At 38.7% G+C, this 13,296-nt stretch overlaps 1 long non-coding RNA gene across 1 annotated transcript; it reads right to left on the bottom strand.

Moving 5' to 3' along the window:
* Positions 1-3,701: 3,701 nt before the first annotated feature.
* Positions 3,702-4,122, bottom strand: LOC131994076 (uncharacterized). Its single transcript, XR_009396417.1, has 2 exons — positions 4,041-4,122; positions 3,702-3,984 (listed from the first exon to the last, which is right to left on the bottom strand). It is a non-coding gene; the product is annotated as an uncharacterized LOC131994076 (long non-coding RNA).
* Positions 4,123-13,296: the final 9,174 nt, after the last annotated feature.

Genomic DNA, 13,296 nt, shown 5'->3' with positions numbered 1-13,296 from the left:
AGAGTAGAAAACGATTCCGATATATATTTTCAAGGCCAACTCTCTGAGTGGCCGCCCATCCCCCAAAACAGCCTCAAGCAGGTCATGTTTGTCGACTATGGAAATATGGGGTTCAAATTAAAGGTATTTACGTAGACCACGTATCTGATATCAACATTATGGACCAATTGTCTAGGGGACGTCCCACCACCATAACAACCCCCAATAGGACGTATTTGCTCACCAAGAAAATTTGGGTCTTAAAGAGAATGGAACTAAATAGTTATACCCCTAACGGAACATATTTACTGACTTTTGCAATAAGGAGTTTAAATGAGATACGAAAACGAATTTTATATGCAATTTTAAGGCCAATGGCAATATGGGGTTCAAATAAATGATATATAGATATATGAGAATAGAGCACGTTGCTGATATATTTTCCGGGCTAAGTGTTTGGGGGACCACCACAATCCCCAAAACACCCCTAGATCGACCATATTTACCGACCATGTCAATGTGGGGCTTAAATGAAAGGAAGTGGGGGGTAGAGCAAGTATTGATACCCACTTTAGGGACCAATTTTCTGGGGGTCTACCCCTTTCCCAAAATACCCCACAAACAGCAATTTTTTACTGAACATCGCCATATGGGGCTTAAATAAAGGTATTTGGGAGTAGAATACGAATTTGATATCCAAATGTAGGACCATGTATTTAGGGCATCATCCCTTCCCCAAAACACCCCCAAAGTGTAAAAATTTTTCGACCATGCCAATATATAACTCAAATGAAAGGTATATGAGATTAGAAAACGAATTTGATAAACTATTTTGGGGCCTTATGTTTGGGGGACGCCTCATCCTGTACACTCATATTAAGCCAATGGCAATATTGGGTTTAAATAAATGTTATTTGAGAAAAGTGCACGATGCTGATATTTTTTCAGTGCCAAGTGTCTGGGGGGTCACATCACCCCCGATGAAATAAAGTATTTTAGGAATGGAGTACACCTTACATCCAAACTGAAATTCGTAGACCAATGAAGATCATATGGGATTCAGATAAAGGCACTTATATTGTTAAACTGTTAGCCAAGCGATATATTATTTGCGTAGCATGGCATTTCACTAAAAGCTCTTTGTGGAAATTAAATATTCCAAGGAAAGTTTTGTTCCATAACATACATTTTATTGGGTCCAGGATCATAATTAAAATTTAAAAACAAAATCCACATTCTATGCTGCGGTTGCAATCATCGGATGTGTGTTCTTCTTGCCAGATCGCGCAGACGAGCTGACGCATACTCCTTTTCTGCGTGTCGCCTCCGGTATTTATTAGTTCAGCGGATAACCCGTCGACTCCTGCTGCTTTGTTGTTCTTCAATAGGATCACTGGTACTTGGCCCTTATTCTGAGTGTTTGGTTCTGCGGCATTCTGTGCTATTCTCTTCGCCGCCAAGGAGTGCTTTTTTATTCGTTTATTTAGTTACTGAAATGTACAAAATGGTACTTTCTTGACGGAGTGAGCTGAGTGACGGAGTGAGCTGAGTGACGGAGTGAAGATTTTTCCGTGAATAACTAACAATAATACATTTCCAAATTTTTTTCACACCATTTCATATGTGATGTAATGTCACATTGATATTTTAGATTTTAGGTAATTAGGTTATCCGATTGCAGTATACCGTTGTGATTGCTATCTGTTGTGTTTGCAGCTTTCAAACGCCAAGCTTCCGTGCTGTGTCAGAGCGTACCTTTGCTGCAATAAGGCAACGATCCGAGTCGATGTTCGCCCCTCGGATCGATGGTAAGTCTCGTTTAGTTCCTCTTTCCGTTATTGCTTACAATTCTAGTTTTGGAGGCTTGTAACTGAAACGTAATTCCATTAACACTCCATGTAAATTGGCAACTACCATAAATTGCCATTGCGGTTTCACTGTCAAATTAACACCTAAATTTTTTAAATAAAAAAATTACCCAAAAAATACTGAGCCTTATTTTAAATTATCACCCTGCAATGAAGCAATTTAAATCCAAACTAAAACACAAGCAGAAAGAGCATAATTTGCCATAAAATGGTAATTGTGCGATGATTTAACCCGAAACAGAAGCCACATTTTGCGGTTATCTTTAGGGAAAAAATGTTTAATAATTGGGTGTTAACCAAACAACACAGAACAAGTAAAAGAGTGCTAAGTTCGGCCGGGCCGAATCTTATATACCCTCCACCATGGATCGCATTTGTCGAGTTCTTTTCCTGGTATCTCTTCTTATCCAAAAAAAGGATATAAAAAAAGATTTGCTCTGCTATTAAAGCGATATCAAGATATGGTCCGGTTTGGACCACAATTAAATTATATGTTGGAGACCTGTGTAAAATGTCAGCCAATTCGAATAAGAATTGCGCCCCTTGGGGGCTCAAGAAGTAAAATAGAGAGATCGATTTATATGGGAGCTGTATCAGGCTATAGACCGATTCAGACTATAATAAACACGTATGTTGATGGTCATGAGGGGATCCATCGTACAAAATTTCAGGATAATAATTGCGACCTCTAGAGGCTCAAGAAGTCAAGATCCAAGGTTTATATGGCAGCTATATCAGGTTATGAACCGATGTGAACCTTATATGACACAGTTGTTGAACCGATTTGAACCTTATTTGACACAGTTGTTGAAAGTAAGAATAAAATACGTCATGCAAATTTTCAGCCAAATCGGATAGGAATTGCGCCCTTTAGAAGCTTAAGAAGTCAAGTCCCCAGATCTATTTATATGACAGCTATATCAGGTTATGAACCAAGACCCAATATCTGTTTATGTGGCAGCTATATCAAAACATGGACCGATATGGCTCATTTACAATACCAACCGACCTAAAATTACAAGCGGCTAGCTTTACTCCTTCGGAAGTTAGCGTGCTTTCGACAGACAGACGGACGAACATGGCTAGATCGACATAAAATGTCGCGACGATCAAGAATATATATACTTTATGGGGTCTCAGACGAATATTTCGAGTAGTTACAAACAGAATGACGAAATTAGTATACCCCCCATCCTATGGTGGAGGGTATAAAAATGGGTAATTGTGCCTAAACGTAAATACAAAGCTAGTCATGTTTAAGCACCAAAGGCAGCTAAGAGGCAATCTTTTTTCACCAAAAAGAAAAGTTAAGTTCAAATGTTAAAATCATCATATATTGCAAACAAACAGACTCCCGGAAGGACAGACAGTTGAAAGCTTTCAAAAGGACAGAAATCATAAGGCAATTCTCCAAAAAGAAGTATCCACCGAACTGACGCTTAACCATTATAACCACAAAAATAAATTACATCAGCACAAAGCGCAACAAGCCGACAAAAATCATCAATTTCTGACGAACACATTGAGGAGGTTCAAACTCCTTCCACACTTGAATGCAGAAAAAGCAAAACCAAATAACACATGATTGAATGAGTGAACGTCACTCCATATATAGTATCCATTCATTGCAAATGAAGAGTCCTTAAGGGATTTGAGCAAAGACGACTAACCCCTTTCCATTGCGGTACAAGATCTTACATCATTTGTAACAATAACCAGCGGTCAAATTTATTCATTTTATCTTTTGGCAGTTGCTTCAGAAGGATATGCTACGGGGTTATCCTTCTCAAGATGGTTTAAGGTAAAACGCAATGATTGTTGTTATTCCTCTATTAGAATGAAAGTCGTTTTTCATTTTTAAAGACATTTTGATAACTGAATTTTACAACATTAACATTTTTCTGGCATAAATTTTCCAAACTAATTTGCTGCGGTTATATTGCCAACGAAACGAAAACTTTATCATGACAACTTGGCTGCATGAATTTTTTATGGTCTCTGGTCATAACCCCTTACCAATGCACAATTTAACACAACGTTGACCACTTGTCAAATTGTTTGTACTATGCCTGCTGCCATCCTAGTCAAGTATTATACCATCAGGGGATTTTGGTCGTTTCTTTGGTTGAGTTTCTCTCTAAAAAGGGTTCCTGGCTTGATTATCCTTCTTGTCATTTGTTTTGTTTTTCTTACTTTCTCGAAACTGTATCCCCTTTTGCATTTGTTCCTAATAATACTTTATTGAGTTTTGTCTGTTTTTGTTGGCGATTTTTTTAAATTGCTTACGCCTAATAAATCATTTTGGGTTGTCACAATAAACTGCATAAATTTTGTAAGAACTCAACGCATCTATTGAATAAATATAGGAATTGTGGAAGCTCTAGACATCATGGGAATTTTTAATCGTAATGGAAATGATTTTGAGAGCTTTTCAACCCATTATAAAATATGGTACACAAAGTTGATTTTTGGATCGATGGTTTTTATACCCTCCACCATAAGATGGGGGGTATACTAATTTCGTCATTCTGTTTGTAACTACTCGAAATATTCGTCTGAGACCCCATAAAGTATATATATTCTTGGTCGAAATTTTATGTCGATGTAGCCATGTCCGTCCGTCTGTCCGTCCGTCAGTCTGTCGAAAGCACGCTAACTTCCGAAGGAGTAAAGCTAGCCGCTTGAAATTTTGCACAAATACTTCTTACTAGTGTAGGTCAGTTGGTATTGCAAATGGGCCATATCGGTCCATATTTTGATATAGCTGCCATATAAACCGATCTTGGGTCTTGACTTCTTGAGCCTCTAGAGTGCGCAATTCTTATCCGATTGGAATGAAATTTTGCACGACGTGTTTTGTTATGATATCCAACAACTGTGCCAAGTATGGTTCAAATCGGTCGATAACCTGATATAGCTGCCATATAAACCGATCTTGGGTCTTGACTTCTTGAGCCTCTAGAGTGCACAATTCTTATCCGATTGGAATGAAATTTTGCACGACGTGTTTTGTTATGATATCCAACAACTGTGCCAAGTATGGTTCAAATCGGTCGATAACCTGATATAGCTGCCATATAAACCGATCTTGGGTCTTGACTTCTTGAGCCTCTAGAGTGCGCAATTCTTATCCGATTGGAATGAAATTTTGCACGACGTGTTTTGTTATGATATCCAACAACTGTGCCAAGTATGGTTCAAATCGGTCGATAACCTGATATAGCTGCCATATAAACCGATCTTGGATCTTGACTTCTTGAGCCTCTAGAGGCCGCAATTCCTATCCGATTTGAATGAATTTTGGCACGTAGTATTTTGTTATGACATCCAACAACTGTGCCAAGTATGGTTCAAATCGGTCCATAACCTGATATAGCTGTCATATAAAGAGATCTGGGGATTTTACTTCTTGAGCTTCTAGAGGGCCCAATTCCTATCCGATTTGGCTGAAATTTTGCATGAATTTCTTACTTTCAACAACTGTGTCAAATAACTTTCAAATTGGTCCATAACCTGATATAGCTGCCATATAAACCTATCTGGGATCTTGACTTCTTGAGCCTCTAGAGGTCGCAATTATTATCCGATATGCCTGAAATTTTGTACGACGGATCCTCTCATGACCATCAACAAACGTGTTTATTATGGTCTGAATCGGTCTATAGCCCGATACAGCTCTCATATAAATCGATCTCTCTATTTTACTTCTTGAGCCCCCATTGGGCGCAATTCTTATTCGAATTGGCTGAAATTTTACACAGGTCTCCAACATATAATTTAATTGTGGTCCGAACCGGACCATATCTTGATATCGCTCTAATAGCAGAGCAAATCTTTTCTTATATCCTTTTTTGCCTAAGAAGAGATGCCAGGAAAAGAACTCGACAAATGCGATCCATGGTGGAGGGTATATAAGATTCGGCCCGGCCGAACTTAGCACGCTTTTACTTGTTTATTTCTCTTTAGTCGTAGTGAAAAGAAACAAGTAAGAGCGTGCTAAGTTCGGCCGGGCCGAATCTTATATACTCTCCACCAGAGATACAGCGCAAAGAACTCCGCATTTTTAGGCAAACTAGGAATAATGGATAATAATTGTTATGCTATTGGAGAATGTTGAAGACCATAGTAGAAGTCGTTGGGTAATATTTCAGTCCATTCGGATAAGAATTGCGCCTTGTAGGGGCTCAAGAAGCATAGTCGGGAGATCGGTTTATATGGGAACTGCATCAGGCCATAGATCGATTAAGACCATATTTGACATGTATGGTGAAGGTCATGGGAGAAGCCGTTGTAAATAATTTCAGCAAAAGCGAGTAAGAATTGCGGTCTCTAGAGGCTTAAGAAGTCAAGATCCCAGATCGGTTTATATGGCAGCTATATCAGGTTATGGACCGATTTGAGCCATACTTATAACAGTTGTTGGAAGTGAATATGAAAACACATTGTGCAAAATTTCAGCCAATTCGGATACGATAAGCGCCCTCTAGTGGCTCAAGAAGTCAAGACTTAAGATCGGTTTATATGGCAGCTATATCAAAAGACGGACCGGTTTTTCTCATTTACAATCCCAACCGATCTACATTAATAAGATATATTTGTGTAAAATTTCAAGCTTCTAGCTTTACTCCTTCGAAAGATAGCGTGTTTGCGACAGACGGACGGAGATGGCTAGGTTGACTTAAAATGTCATAATAATTATAAATATATATTTTATGGGGTCTTAAACGCATATTTAGAGGTGTTACAAACTGAGTGACGACATAAGTAGATCCCCCATCCTAAGGTGGAGGGTATAAAAATCTCACTTTTTGCTTTTAGAAGGCTATAAAATGGAGTTCAAAATATTCCAATTATGTAGCATTGTATCAATATGGTTGATATTTCCATTTCAAAATATTTCCGTTAAGTTCCACAACAGAGAACGGTTTGAATGCCATTTCCATTGCTTACGAATCCACTCGTAAAAATTATTGGAGCTCCTCGATCTTCTGCGATAATTTTATAATATCTGACACCAAGTTTCGAGGTGTTTCCCACCACTAGATCTTTCCATCAGGCATTTGGTTGTTGTTGTTGTTTTAGCAGTGTGTTGTACACTGAGGCGACAGCCCTTGCCGATGAAGAACTTCATCAGGTCAATTCGGAACGTACAACCGGCTGCCATGGGACTGCTTGGCTTTAAGTAGTCGAGGTTTGCGTGTACCAACGTGCTTGCCTTCAAAAGACTTCTTAGCTGGAGCTTCTCCATCCATTCTGACTTATAATTCAAATCTGATTTTTACATTTGGAAAAGTACACGTGAAAAATAACCCACCCCAAAAGGAAACCCAAAACACCGACCGAAAGAGTCATATATACCGACCGATAAATATGGGGCTTAAATTTAAGGTATTTGGGAGTAGAGTTCGAAATACCTAAAATTACCCCCAAAACCTCCCTAAACGGGCATACATACCTATCAGTATTATATGGGATTTAAAAAGCTAGTGATACGAAGGCTGCTATATAAATTTTTGGCCTAATAATGAAAATGTAAATTTGTATCATCAAAAATGGTTTTATTGTTTTTCAAAGTATTCTTCAGTATGATTTAAACTTTTTTGCATGCGCTAAAATCATTTGTTGAAACACTTCTTCCACTCCAATTGAGACACCTCCAAGACATGGTTACTGAACGCTTGAGCAGCATTTTCTGGCGACGAAAATCATTGATCACGCATTTTTATCCCAATGTGCGGTAATAAGAAGAAATCATGGACTCAGTTAATTTTGTTAGTAAAAACCTAAAAGAAAAGAATTTCTTTGCTAATTGAATTGAATATTGGAGAACACAGTAGAAGTATATGTGTAAAATTTCAGCCAAATCGAAAAAGAATTGGACCTTAAAGAAGCTCAAGCAGAAAAATAGGGCGATCGGTTGATAGGGGAGCTGTGTCAGGCTAAAGACCGATTCAGACCATATTTGAAACGTATGTTGAAGGTCATGGAAGAAGCCGTTGTACAAAATTTCTGCCAAATCGGATAATAATTAGGCCTTTTTGAGGCTCAAGAAGTCAAAATTCCAGATCGGTTTATATGGTATCATGCATATCAGGTTATAGACCGATTTGAACCATATTTGGCACAGTTGTTGGAAGTCATAACAAAACAACTCATGCAAAATTTCAGCCAAATCGAATAGGAATCGCATTCCCTAGTGGCTCAAGAAATCAAGATCCCAGATCAGTTTATACGGCAGCTATATCATAACATGGACCGATATGGTCCATTTACGAACCCAACCAATAATAAGAAGCATTTGGGCAAAATTTGAAGCGGATAGCTTTACTCCATCAAATGGACAGACGGATAGACGGACATGGCTAGATATACTTAAAATATCGTGACAATCAAGAATAAATGTACTTTATTGGAACTTAGAAGAATATATCGAGAAGTTACGAACAGAATGTCGAAATTTGTATACCCCCATCCTATGGTGGAGTGTATAATAGTAAAAATATTTGCTCTAACAGCAGAAAGTGTGCCGAAAATGGGGTAGTAGTATTTTTTGCTAGAACAGCAAACTTTTTATACCCTCCACCATAAGATGGGGGGTATACTAATTTCGTCATTCTGATTGTAACTACTCGAAATATTCGTCTGAGACCCCATAAAGTATATATATTCTTGATCGTCGTGAAATTTTATGTCGATCTAGCCATGTCCGTCCGTCTGTCCGTCTGTCCGTCCGTCCGTCCGTCCGTCCGTCCGTCTGTCTGTCGAAAGCACGCTAACTTCCGAAGGAGTAAAGCTAGCCGCTTGAAATTTTGCACAAATACTTCTTATTAGTGTAGGTCGGTTGGTATTGTAAATGGGCCATATCGGTCCATGTTTTGATATAGCTGCCATATAAACCGATCTTGGGTCTTGACTTCTTGAGACTCTGGAGTGCGCAATTTTATCCGATTGGAATGAAATTTTGCACGACGTGTTTTGTTATGATATCCAATAACTGTGCCAAGTATGGTTCAAATCGGTTTATAAACTGATATAGCTGCCATATAAACCGATCTGGGGTCTTGACTTCTTGAGCCTCTAGAGTGCGCAATTCTTATCCGATTGGAATGAAATTTTGCACGAGGTGTTTTGTTACGATATCCAACAACTGTGCTAAGTATGGTTGAAATCGGTTCATAACCTTATATAGCTGTCATATAAACCGATCTGGGGTCTTGACTTCTTGAGCCTCTAGAGGGCGCAATTCTTATGTTATTTGAATGAATTTTGGCACGTAGTATTTTGTTATGATATCCAACAACTGTGCCAAGTATGGTTCAAATCGGTTCATAACCTGATATAGCTGTCATATAAACCGATCTGGGGTCTTGACTTCTTGAGCCTCTAGAGGGCGCAATTCTTATCCTATTTGAATGAATTTTGGCACGTAGTATTTTGTTATAATATCCAACAATTGTGCCAAATATGGTTCAAATCGGTTCATAACCTGATATAGCTGTCATATAAACAGATCTGGGGACTTGACTTCTTGAGCTTCTAGAGGGCGCAATTCTTATCCTATTTGAATGAATTTTGGCACGTAGTATTTTGTTACGATATCCAACAACTGTGCCAAGTATGGTTCAAATCGGTTCATAACCTTATATAGCTGTCATATAAACCGATCTGGGGTCTTGACTTCTTGAGCCTCTAGAGGGCGCAATTCTTATCCGATTGGAATGAAATTTTGCACGACGTGTTTTGTTATTATATCCAACAACTGTGCTAAGCATGGTTCAAATCGGTCCATAACCTGATATAGCTGACATATAAACCGATCTGGGGTCTTGACTTCTTGAGCCCCTAGAGTGCGCAATTCTTATCCGATTGGAATGAAATTTTGCACGAGGTGTTTTGTTACGATATCCAACAACTGTGCCAAGTATGGTTTAAATCGGTTCATAACCTTATATAGCTGTCATATAAACCGATCTGGGGTCTTGACTTCTTGAGCCTCTAGAGGGCGCAATTCTTATCCTATTTGAATGAATTTTGGCACGTAGTATTTTGTTATGATATCCAACAACTGTGCCAAATATGGTTCAAATCGCTTCATAACCTGATATAGCTGTCATATAAACCGATCTGGGGTCTTGACTTCTTGAGCCTCTAGAGGTAGCAATTATTATCCGATTTGCCTGAAATTTTGTACGACGGATTCTTTCATGACCATCAACATACGTGTTTATTATGGTCTGAATCGGTCCATAGCCCGATACAGCTCCCATATAAATCGATCTCTCTATTTTACTTCTTGAGCTCACAAAGAGCGCAATTCTTATTCGAATTGGCTGAATTTTACACAGGTCTCCAGGTCTCGCTCTAATAGCAGAGCAAATCTTTTCTTATATCCTTTTTTTTGCCTAAGAAGAGATGCCGGGAAAAGAACTCGACAAATGCGATCCATGGTGGAGGGTTATATAAGATTCGGCCCGGCCGAACTTAGCACGCTTTTACTTGTTTTGCTGTTTTCAAATAGCAAAAAGCTAAAACAAAGCTCAAAAATTTCATAAAGTCACAGAAAGAATGTCTTTCATTACACAAAAATACATGCATTGGGAAAAGTACAGCTAATAAGCAGGATTGTCGAACTTGGTTAATGTGGTAGTTATATCATAGATGCGTTTTCCCTATTAATACGATACAAATACAACATACCAATGCACGGTCCTTGAAGCCATCACACCTAATACGGTTGAAAAGTCTTCTAACCAAAGACCAATCGCGTCCCATATTGGTTGGTGTGTGTTGCTATATTTGGCTTTCCTTTTCAATTTGCATCTCCGATCATCATCTCGTCTCAAAAGAGAAACAAACAAGAATTGTAAAATTTAATGATCTCGCCCTAACAGACAAAAAACTTGAAAAATTGAAAAAAAAGTTTTCAATTCAAAAATTTATTAAATCAAAAATTTTATGCCCTCCACCATAGGATGGAGGTATACTAATTTCAACATTCTGTTCGTAACTCCTCGAAATATTCCTCTGAGACCCCATAAAGTATATATATTCTTGATCATCATGACATTTTAGCCATGTCCGTCCGTCTGTTTGTCGAAAGCACGCTAACATTCAAAGGAGTAAAGCTAGCCGCTTGAAATTTTGCTAAAATACTTCTCATTTGTGAAGATCAGTTCAGATTGTAAATGAGCCATATCGGTCCATGTTTTGATATAGCTGTCATATAAACCGATCTTGGATCTAGACTTCTTGAGTCTCTAGAGGGCGCAATTCCCACCCAATGTGGCTGAAATTTTGCATGAGGAATTTTGTTATGATTTCCAATAACTGTGCTAGGTGTGGTTCAAATCGGTCCATAACCTGATATAGCTGCTATATAAACCGATTTATGATCTTGACTTCTTGAGCTTCTAGACTTCGCAATTATTATCCGATTTGGCTGAAATTTTGTACAACTACTTCTCTCATGACCTTCAGCATACGTGTCAATTATGGTCTGAATCGGTCTATAGCCTGATACAGCTCTCATATAAACCGATCTCCCTATTTTACTTCTTGAGCCCCTAAAGTGCGCAATTTTTTTTAGAATTGGCCGTCCGTCCGTACGTCTGTCTGTCGAAAGCACGCTAACTTCCGAAGGAGTAAAGCTAGCCGCTTGAAATTTTGCACAAATACTTCTTATTAGTGTAGGTCGGTTGGTATTGTAAATGGGCCATGTCAGTCCATGTTTTGATATAGCTGCCATATAAACCGATCTTGAGTCTTGATTTCTTAAGCCTCTAGAGTGCGCAATTCTTATCCGATTGGAATGAAATTTTGCACGACGTGTTTTGTTATGATATCCAACAACTGTGCCAAGTATGGTTCAAATCGGTCGATAACCTGATATAGCTGCCATATAAACCGATCTGGGGTCTTGACTTCTTGAGCCTCTAGAGTGCGCAATTCTTATCCGATTGGAATGAAATTTTGCACGAGGTGTTTTGTTACGATATCCAATAACTATACCAAGTATGGTTCAAATCGGTTCATAACCTTATATAGCTGTCATATAAACCGATCTGGGGTCTTGACTTCTTGAGCCTCTAGAGTGCGCAATTCTTATCCTATTTGAATGAATTTTGGCACGTAGTATTTTGTTCTGATATCCAACAACTGTGCCAAGTATGGTTCAAATCGGTTCATAACCTGATATAGCTGTCATATAAACCGATCTGGGGTCTTGACTTCTTGAGCCTCTAGAGGGCGCAATTCTTATCCTATTTAAATGAATTTTGGCACGTAGTATTTTGTTATGATATCCAACAACTGTGCCAAGTATGGTTCAAATCGGTCCATAACCTTATATAGCTGTCATATAAACCGATCTGGGGTCTTGACTTCTTGAGCCTCTAGAGGGCGCAATTCTTATCCGATTGGAATGAAATTTTGCACGTAGTATTTTGTTATGATATCCAACAACTGTGCTAAGTATGGTTCAAATCGGTTCATAACCTGATATAGCTGTCATATAAACCGATCTGGGGTCTTGACTTCTTGAGCCTCTAGAGGGCGCAATTCTTATCCTATTTGAATGAATTTCGGCCCGTAGTATTTTGTTACGATATCCAACAACTGTGCCAAGTATGGTTTAAATCGGTTCATAACCTTATATAGCTGTCATATAAACCGATCTGGGGTCTTGACTTCTTGAGCCTCTAGAGGGCGCAATTCTTATCCTATTTGAATGAATTTTGGCACGTAGTATTTTGTTATGATATCCAACAACTGTGCCAAATATGGTTCAAATCGGTTCATAACCTGATATAGCTGTCATATAAACCGATCTTGAGCCTCTAGAGGTAGCAATTATTATCCGATTTGCCTGAAATTTTGTACGACGGATTCTTTCATGACCATCAACATACGTGTTTATTATGGTCTGAATCGGTCCATAGCCCGATACAGCTCCCATATAAATCGATCTCTCTATTTTACTTCTTGAGCTCACAAAGAGCGCAATTCTTATTCGAATTGGCTGAATTTTACACAGGTCTCCAGGTCTCGCTCTAATAGCAGAGCAAATCTTTTCTTATATCCTTTTTATACCCTCCACCATAAGATGGGGGGTATACTAATTTCGTCATTCTGTTTGTAACTACTCGAAATATTAGTCTGAGACCCCATAAAGTATATATATTCTTGATCGTCGTGAAATTTTATGTCGATCTAGCCATGTCCGTCCGTCTGTCCGTCCGTCCGTCCGTCCGTCCGTCCGTCCGTCCGTCCGTCCGTCTGTCTGTCGAAAGCACGCTAACTTCCGAAGGAGTAAAGCTAGCCGCTTGAAATTTTGCACAAATATTTCTTATTAGTGTAGGTCGGTTGGTATTGTAAATGGGCCATATCGGTCCATGTTTTGATATAGCTGCCATGTAAACCGATCTTGGGTCTTGACTTCTTGAGCCTCTAG

This window comes from Stomoxys calcitrans, chromosome 1 (assembly GCF_963082655.1).
Source record: "Stomoxys calcitrans chromosome 1, idStoCalc2.1, whole genome shotgun sequence".
In the NCBI taxonomy this organism is placed as follows: Eukaryota; Metazoa; Arthropoda; class Insecta; order Diptera; family Muscidae; genus Stomoxys; species Stomoxys calcitrans.
The sequence above is the reverse complement of the archived record's forward strand: the minus strand, read 5'-3'. Positions and strand labels throughout refer to the sequence as shown.